The sequence below is a fragment of the Petaurus breviceps genome, unplaced genomic scaffold (genome assembly GCF_028583685.1).
Source record: "Petaurus breviceps papuanus isolate PSGF00001 unplaced genomic scaffold, PetGlider_PUasm1.0 37, whole genome shotgun sequence".
NCBI lineage: Eukaryota > Metazoa > Chordata > Mammalia > Diprotodontia > Petauridae > Petaurus > Petaurus breviceps.
The window spans coordinates 37190289-37200128 of NW_027186296.1; positions in this window are offsets into that span (position 1 = coordinate 37190289).

The following is a 9840-nucleotide window of genomic DNA, read 5'->3' on the forward strand; positions in this document are numbered from 1 at the left end:
GTTGAACTGAATTGAATAAGTGCTCTTGGTGAATAAAAACATAAGTGCACGTAATAATAAACTGCTTCTTCTTTGTCTTTATCCCCATCTATAAAATGGGGATAATAACATCACCTACTTCAAAGGGTTATTGTGAGGATCAAAAGAAATACTATTTATTTGGCACAGTGTCTGGTATATAGTAGGTGCATAATAAATACTTGTCCCCTTCCCTTCCCCCCCCACCTTTCCTTTGCTGTTGACTATTTTGTAACATCTCCTTTATGTATCTTGTATGGTTACATCTGTAAGAGTTATTTCAGGATTTAAAAAATCTGTGATTCTTGCTTTTTTCTAAGTAGTTTTTTTGAATAATGACAAAACCAAATAAAGTTATATTCACAATGAATTAAATCTTTAAAAAGGAATCTCAACATACAATACAGATCTCTCTAGCCATTTACCAGTTCCTCCCTCCCTCCCTCATGCTTGTTTCCTTTACTTCACATAAATCTTCCCATAGCTCTAACTTTTCCTATGTGTATCATAAAATTTTAGAGTTGGAAAAGCTCCTTCAAGATCCCGTTTCACCTCCTCATTTTACATAAGAGAAAGATGAGTCACAGAGAGGTGGAGTGTTTGTCCAAGATCCAAGCTTGGTGTAGTCTGTAGGGCCTCTTAATCTGGGGTCTGTGAATTAAAAAAACAACAACCCAGTTCTATGTAAGTGTCATTTATTTCCTTTATAATCCTCTGAAATGTATTTTATGCATTTAAAAAAACTATTCTGAGATGAGGCCCATGTTGTTGCCAAGTCCTTTCAGTCCCTTCTTATTCTTCATGACCCCCTTCAGGATTTTCCTAGCAAAGACACTGGAGTGGTTTGCCATTTCCTTCTCCAGCTCATTTGACAGATGAGGAAACTGAGTCAAACGGGGTTAAGTGACTTGCCCAGGGTCACACCACTAGTAAGTGTCTGTCAGGAGGAGGAGTCTTCCTAACTTGGAGACTTTATCCACTACACCACCTAGGTGTCCCATCAAAGAGGATGATGACACAATAAAGGTTGAGAACCCCTGACATAGTGAATAGGGCACTGAACTTGGAATCAGTAAGATTTAGGTTCAGATAATAGTTTTGTAACCCTGAAAAAGGCACTTCAGTTACTACCTCATTGGGTCAATAAACATTTATTAAGTGCCTACTATATCCCAGGCATTGTGCTAAGCACTGGGGATTCAAAGAAAGGCAAAAGACAGCATCTGCCTTTGAGGAGCTCATTTTTCCTGGAAAATAAGGAAATTGGACTCAGTGGCTTCTAAGATACTTTTTTTTGTTGTTTTGCTTTTTGGAGGGGAGAAGGTAGGGCAATTAGGGTTGAGTGACTTGCCCAAGGTCACGGGGCTAGTTTTGTGTTAAATGTCTGAGGCTGGATTTGAACTCAGGTCCTCCTGACTCCAGGGCTGGTACACTATTCACTGCACCACCCAGCTGCCCCTGAGATACCTTCTAATGAGCTCTAACTCTAAATCCTTTGACTTGTGTGGGAATGGCTCTGCTTACTTCCTGGGTAACTTTGGGGAACTCACTTCTCCTTCCTATGATCACACAAATAGTAAATCATATTATTATGAGCATTCTATCTTTTTACCTTACCAAGACTGTAAGCTCCTCGAAGGCAGCAGATCATGCTTATATAAATCTGAATCCTCACAGTGAATAGCCCAGTGCATTGTCTGTAGTACAGACTCATTAGATACCTATTGCATGCATGGGTGAATGAGTTTGATGAGGAGAGACACTGGGAATAGTTCAAAGGCTTGAAAGGTCAGTAGGAAGAGGTCGGATTTGATTTAAGAATCTGATGCTTATGAAATAATAACATACCCTGAGACATACTGTCCATTTTGACATCTGTTGAAATCAAATCCACAAATGTTTGTTAAATACCCACTGTGAACCCAAGATCAGCAGGGTGTATCAGAGGACACAAGGGGATGTCAGACACAGTTCCTGTCCTCACAAATATTAAAATCTAGTATATGTTGTTTTTTGTTGTTTTTTTAAAGCAATCGGGGTTAAGTAACTTGCTCAAGGTTACAGGCCAGGTGTTTCTGGGTGGGTGCTAAGTGTCTGAGCCCAGATTCGATCCCCAGGTCATCCCAACACTGGAGCCGGTGCTCTTGCTTGCTGTGCTACCTGCCGCTCCACTGAATCTAGTATATGTTATAATTAAGCTGAGTAATCATTATAATTTAGGAGAAACAAGACGCTTCAGCTCCATGGCTTCTAACCTTGGAGGATTCCTCCGCTCCAATAGCTTCAGCTTCTGATTAGTGAGTTTATCCCAGAATTTCCGTTTTGAGGATGGGCAAGGCCCAGCCATGTGTACTCTTTCACTCCTCTGCCCTACTTCTCTGCTACTTTTATATCACACCCCCCTCCAGGTAACTTCTCCCAGGCCCCTTCTCAGTTCCCTGTTACATATTATCTACCCCCATTTGAATGTAAGCTCCTTGAAATCAGGTACTACTTTCTCCCTCCTCCCTCCAACCCCTAGGCTTAGTGCAGTGGCCTGGCACATAGTAAGCTCTTTATAAATTACTTTTTTATTTGAATTGATGAATGGAAACAATAACATGTATTGAGTGCCAAGCATCGTGCTGAGCATTGATGGTACAAGGGGCCTGTATTCTAATATAACACACATAAGGAGAGGTGACTAGGGAAAAGTACTTTGATTAGAAATATTTCAGGGATGGTAAATATGGCCATTAGGGAATATATTGACACAACCCTTCTATGGACAATAACAGAGTTTATCTGATCATGATTACAAAACTTAGGGGGAAAATGGGGGACTTTATCCTGGCAGCTAAGGTGAGACTGTGAGATGATTGGGGAAGCAACTTAAATTACCATAATTACAATGTAAGGTGAATAGGTAGTGTAGGATTAAATTATAAATTTAATAATAGCAAAAGATTAAAGTAATAGTTTAAAATAGATCATATCCTGTTTTATCTTAATCTGTTTCATATAGAATTTTAGCCAGGAATTCTTGACTCCAGTGATATTTCTTGCCTTTCCAGCTAGTTTGTAAATTCCTATAGCTCATGGACTGGGTCTTATACCAATTTACATCCTCTGCAAGTATCTAGGACATCCTAAAGACATAGGTGCTTAATTAAAAACTCAGTTTCCCCATATGCCTGTGAAAAGCTTCCCATACCCTAGAACAGAGGTTCTTAATCTGAGGTCCATGAACTTGGTTTTTAAAATATGTTGATAGGCTTGTTTCAACATTATTTATTTCCTTCATAATCCTATATCTTTTATTTTATGCATTTAAAAACATTATTTTGAGAAGGGTCTAATACAGGGGTGGGGAATTTGTGACTTCAAGGCCACATATGGCCCTCTGGGTCCTCAAATACATCCCTTTGACTAAATCCAAACTGCACAGAACAAATCCCCATAATAAAAAGAATTTGTTCTGTAAAACTTGGACTCAGTCAAAAGGCTGCACCCAAAGACCTAGAAGGTCACATGTGGCCTTGAGGCCAAAAGTTCCCTATGCCTGGTCTAATAGTCTTCACTAGAATACCAAAAGGGTCCATGACACAAAAGATTAAGAACCTCTGCCCAGATGAACAATACTATATGTCTTCCACTGCCTTCCGAACAGTAGGTGCTCAATAAAAGGTTGAGCCCTAGATAAATGCATTTGATCAGGGTGGGGAAAGAGGAGATGGGCATCTAGGTGGGGCAATCAAAGCTGGTAGTGTTCCATATATTTGGAGAAAATCCATCTTTTATGACCAGCTCAGAGGACATGGCCAGGATACTGTCAGTACTTGATCAGTGTTAAGTAATAATTATATCAGTAATGATCATGGGAAATGCTCAGCTCCAGGTTCAGGCCTGGCGCCTTCCAGGCGACTCAGTTTCTCAGGTTTCTTCTGCCCTGGGCCCTGTTCCCTGGGTTAAGAAAGGTGAATGTCACCTGGCTTCCTCCACCTAATTGTCTGGTAAAGATAAATAAGGATCGTAGTACATGGCCCAGACTTCCTTAAAGACCCAAGCCAGAGTTTAGCTGCATAAGGAATTACACTTTGTTGCTAAGGGGATATACGGAGCTGAGTATGGCCTTGTTGTCCAACAGCCAAATACTTGTAGCCCAATAGTCCAAATTCTTCAGCAAATTTAATTCATTTCAACAATTATTACAAGTCTACTAGATGCAAAGATTTGGGCCTGATGCTAGAGATACAGAAAGGGAAAAAGATCTCATCCTCACTCTCAAGGACATTATTGGACACCTGAGGGGATAGGGGATTGACATCTGGAACTGGTGGGCTGGGTGAAAGACTTTGTCTATATCCTAAGACATTCCTGGTACTGTAGTAATAGGAGCATTCCACATGGGTTTGTATATTGCCTTCCTTGAACCTATAGAAAGTCATTTTGTCACTGGGTTCAAATACTGTTTCAGATATTTACCAGCTATATAACCCACCTCTCTGTGCCTCAGTTTACTAATCTGTAAAGTGAGGAAGCTGGACCTGATGACCTTAAAAGGGTTCATCCAGCTTTAAATCTATGATCCTATACTAAGTTTAAATTCATATTAGCCAGGTCCTGAAGAAAGACTAAGGAATAATAAAATATTTTTGTTCAATTTTTTTTTTTACAACAGTTCTGTCCCCTACCTGACATCTGAACATTTTGCTCTCAATCTGAATAATACCCTCACTGTCAGAGGACACAAGCAATCAGTAGACTAGGGCTGCATAGGTGACTTAATATGGTGAAAATGCAAGGGAAACTATTTCAATTCATGGGAAGTTGTGTCTTCAATCAAATTCCAAAACCTCCTTGGCCTGCTCTCTTAACTTTTCTATAAAGGATACTGGAGGGACAGTCCCCTAACCCACTCATGGGGAGGGACTCTGCCTCAGGCTTGGGACTGTAGGTAAAAGGAAACCTGGGGGTTGTGACCCCTAGATGGTGAAATGAGAATGGGTCTCTTCACCTCATTAAGAGTCACAGTGTCTGGCTGGCTGGCCCACCTCAGTCCCACCAGGTCCTGTGGAAATCTCTGGTTTTAAAACCTTAGATCACCTTAGGATCTAGTGCTAACTTCAGGCAGTTTCCACTGCTGGCAGACAGTCTCAGAAGCACCATCTCAGGTCAAGCCCCGTAGCTGCTGGCATCCTGTATCCAGCACAGCAAGGGAGAAACACCAATTCTGGGCACCAGAATCCAGATTTCATGACTTCCTTCAATCTTGTGACTTTCTTTCCATTGGAGCACTATTGGGAAAATCCTTAAATTTCATGGTCATAATTAGTAATGTGAGGGGAAACAGTTTTGAAAAACTTATTAACTCTAACCAAAGTAGTGACTGATCATGACTTCAAAGGACTGATAATTAAGCATTAGAGAAATGATAGGTTATAGGTACAGAATGAGACATGTGCTCTCATCTGCTCTCAGACATGGACAACATGTTGATTTGTTTTGCTTTCTAAAAGAACATCAATTAAACTTTTTTTTAAAAATTGCATGTAGTAAGGGGTGATCAGGATACTGCATCCTCTTTCTGATCCCCCACCCCAGTTGATAAAATACAAAAGAGGCAGGTAACAGAGACAATGACATGTTAAGTTCTTAAAATATAAACCAGGGGTGGGGAAACTGCAGCCTTAAGGCCACAAGGAAGGTGTGAAGGAATTCTTTAGTCAAACTTAATGGAATTAGAAGGCAGCTAGTCATTGGTTGACTGAAGGCTCAGCCATGCCTCTGTTGCCCCTTTAAAATGAATGATGCTCTATAGGGAGTTAGTTGATGCAACAGACTGTTCTGGCTTCTGTGAGCACTGGTAGTCAAGAAGAGAGTCAACTGTGAGGAATGCTTGAGCTCTTGAGAGGTTTAGATCACTCCTTGCCTGTTGTGGGGCAGAAGGGAAGAGGAGCTCTTCCTCCCTAGACACTACTCACCCAATAGGAGATACCATGACTAGCAAGGATACCATGCCCAGAGGGAACACAGTGAGAAGAGAAAGGACTTAAGAGTCCTGCAGTATCAAAAGCACATCACCTCAGCAATACATATTTTCCAAGTACGTATGTCTTCCTTGTATATGCCAACCGTTCTTATTTTGTGTATTTGTGGAACAGGGCACCTCAAGTTTCTTGTGGTGAGGGTAGGGGAGAATGTTTTGCAGTTATTGTCCTTATAATGCTAGAAAGTCTTTGCTTTGAGCTAATTGTGTCCTTCTGGCTTACTATTAAAAGTCAACCCCCAAGTAGAGACTTTTGAGCTATAGTTTTAGGACTATAGACCCACAGAGTACTTTGAACTAGGAACAATCTTTCCCCAGGGGATCCAACCTGTGAGTTTAGGTTTGGAGGTAGTCCAGAAAGGGGGTACTACATAAAGAAGAAAACGGTGTAGGAAGGGACACAGAGATTGATTCTCTTTCTGCTTCATTAACCTTTGCATAGTTTGTTATTTCTTTTAAAAAAAAAACTGTATAACAGAAGTTTAATTTCTCATGCAATGCTTTTCATATTCTCTGTATCCTGAAATGTTTCTGTTTATTGATATCTATTAAGTTCATAATAAAAAAATTAAATTTTATAAAAAGGAACGGTTCTTGGAATACTGCTGTGCTATAAGAAATGATCCTAATGGGGGTGGCATCATGGTGACAGTAAATAGAGCACCAGCCCTGGAGTCAGGAGGACCTGAGCTCAAATCCAGCCTCAGACATTTGACACACTTACTAGCCGTGTGACTTTGGCCAAGTCACTTAACCCCAATTGCCCTGCAAAAAAAAAAAAAAAGAAATGATGATATTAGAAAAGCATGGATAGACTTGCACAAAATAATGAAGAATGAAATGAGCAAAACCAAGAGGACATTGTGTACGGTAACAGAAATATTGTTTTAAGAGCAACTTTGAGTAAATAAGTAATTTTGACAATTATAAATACTCAAACTACAAAGGACACATGAAAGAAAATGCTATCCAGAGAAAGAATTGATAAATAAAAGTATATATAGAATGATTTTACACACACACACACACACACACACACACATAAATACACACCTACATATTTATGTCTAGTGGTAGCCATCTCTAGGGAGGGGGAGGAAAAAAATTAATGATAACTTTATGTATTTGAAAGGAACAGCAAGTTCTACATAATAGATCTGCAGTGCAATCTTCTTTTTATTATACTATTATGGAAATGCTTGTTTTATTCCATAAATTAAAAATAAAATAAATTAATTTATTTTAGGAAAAGGAATGACTCTGCCAGTCCTCTCTGTGTTCCCCAACTTAACATTACTAGAGGCTCTAGAGTAAATTATAATCTGAGAGAGATAGATGTTATGACCTGAGCTAAAAGTGTGGTATGAGCATAGGGCATATTTTGTGTACCAGTTACATGTAAAAATAAGAATGATACAAGGTAGAATGTAATGTGAACAAAGAGAACCAAAAAATGTTCAAGGGAGCTTTGAGGACAGAGGGGAAGAAATCAGCTTCAAGGAGAAGATAATGCTTGAGCTCGGCCTCGTGGGATTAGAATTATTTTGACACCATAAAGACATGAAAGGAGTATATTCCAGATATGGGGGATAGACTTCTGGTAGGGAGAGGTAGGAGAATGTAATGCCAATGCAAGACCCATAGCAGCTGCTATGAATATGCATATGTATTCCCAGGGTTTGTTCGCAAAATATAACAAAACCTCCTCTAAGACAAAATCAATGTATTTATTTGGGACATTGCTATTAGGGTACCAAAAAGCAAGGTTTAGTAAGATACTCATCACCAATCCAGGGATCCAGGAGTCACAACCATTCTCTCTGTCATGTCTCCCCACAAGCAAGTTCCCCTAGGCAAATTCTTCACTCCATCTTCTTCTCTCTCAACCAGTCTCTCTCTGCCCACACCTCTCCCTCTAAGCAATACAATATATATACTGTTTCCAATCAAAGACTTGATTGGCTTAGTGCTGAGAAACTTGGAAATCCGCACTTAATTGGAAAGGTGTTTATCCTTGTTAGCTAGAGTCTAATTGGCTCTGTGTCAGGGCTCCATGTGAGGCCTGTTAATGGGCAGGGAAGAGCTCATATCCCATTAACCTTACAGAGAATGAATGCAAAATAGGTAGAAGGATAACTTGTATATAGTCTATTCTATAAACTGTATAAAGAAGAGTATTATGAAATAAGACTGGAAAGGAAAGTGGGGAACCAGATTGTAGATGGCTGAAAGTGTCAGGCAGAGAAGTTTGTATTTATTTTTTCCCAGAAAAAATAGGAACCCACTGAATATTTGGAAGCCAAGTGGCATGGTCAGATTTTGGCTACTATTTGGGAGATGGTTTGGAAAAGAAACTGGAAGCAGGGAAATCAATGAGGAAACTATTACAATAGTCTGATTGCAAGGCAGAGCTATAACCAGTATGGAAGCAAATAGCACTAAGGCCTCAGCAGTTTTATGAAATCATTCAGAAATAAAAATTTTTACTATCATAGTTTGAATTCCTTGGTCTCACATGTCAGAGTACCAGCCAGGAAGTAAATGAAGCATGACTGTCCCCAAAATGGAGGCCCTAGAAGTAGCTCCCTATTGGAAGAAAGAGGCCAGCATGGCAGAAGAATGTTCCAGACAAGAAGGCCCTGGGCACTGAGGTGAGTTCCAGTGTGAGAAGGTAGCTGAATCATGGCAGTGAAGTCTGAAAAGTCAGAAACATGGCCTAGAGAAGAATGAAGCATTGCCAGCCTGGGTCTGTCCCCAAGATGGAGACCCTGGATGTATCTCCCCAATAGGAAAAATAATGATGATATTCCAGGGTTAGAAGGCCATGGTCATGAGGAAAGTTCTAGAGAAGGCAACTGAGTCAGGAAATAGAGTATCTTTTTGAGGAAGAACAAGGAGGCCATTGGACTACAAAGTACTTGGGGGTGAGTCAACTGTGGGAAGACTGGAAATGTAAAGTTTATGAAAGGGTTTTTTGGTTTTTTGTCTTTTTGGAGGGGGGAAGGCAGGGTAATGGGGTTAAGTGACTTGCCCAAGGTCACACAGTTAATAAGTGTTAAGGGTCTGAGGTCACATTGAACTCCTGACTCCAGGGCCAGTACTCTTTTCACTGTGCCATGTAGCTGCCACTATGAAGGGTTTTGAATGTCAAGAGTGGATTTTGTATTTGATCCTATAGATCATTAGAAGTCACTGGAATTGATTGGATAGGATATGGGGATTGAGGATTATATGGTGAGACTTATGCTTTAGCAATACCAGTTTGACAACTGAGTAGCTGATGGACTGGAGTGAGGGAGGAGACGCTTGAGGCAGGGAGGCCAGTCAACAAGCTATTGCAATAGTCAAGGTGTGAAGTGAAGAGGGCTTGAATCAGGGTGGCAGAGGGTCAGAGGAGGAAAGAGGAGATCTATGACAGATGTTATGAAGGTAAAATCAACAGCACCTGGTAACAGATTGGGCCTGGGAAGGAGAAGTGATGCAAGTTAGAAGGCAAAAATGACACCAAAAGGGGCGCCTAGGTGGCGCAATAAATAGAGCACTGGCCCTGGAGTCAGGAGGACCTGAGTTCAAATCCAACATCAGACACTTAACACTTACTGTGTGACCTTGGGCAAGTCACTTTACCCCAATTGCCCTGCCCTCCCCCCTCCAAAAAACAAAAACAAACAAAAAGAATAACACCTAGGTCATGAGCCTGGGTGGCTAAAAGGATGGTGGTACCCTCAACAGAAGAAAGGAGGTTTGTTGGGGCAAAAATAACCAATTCTGTCTTGGACATGTTGAATTTAAGA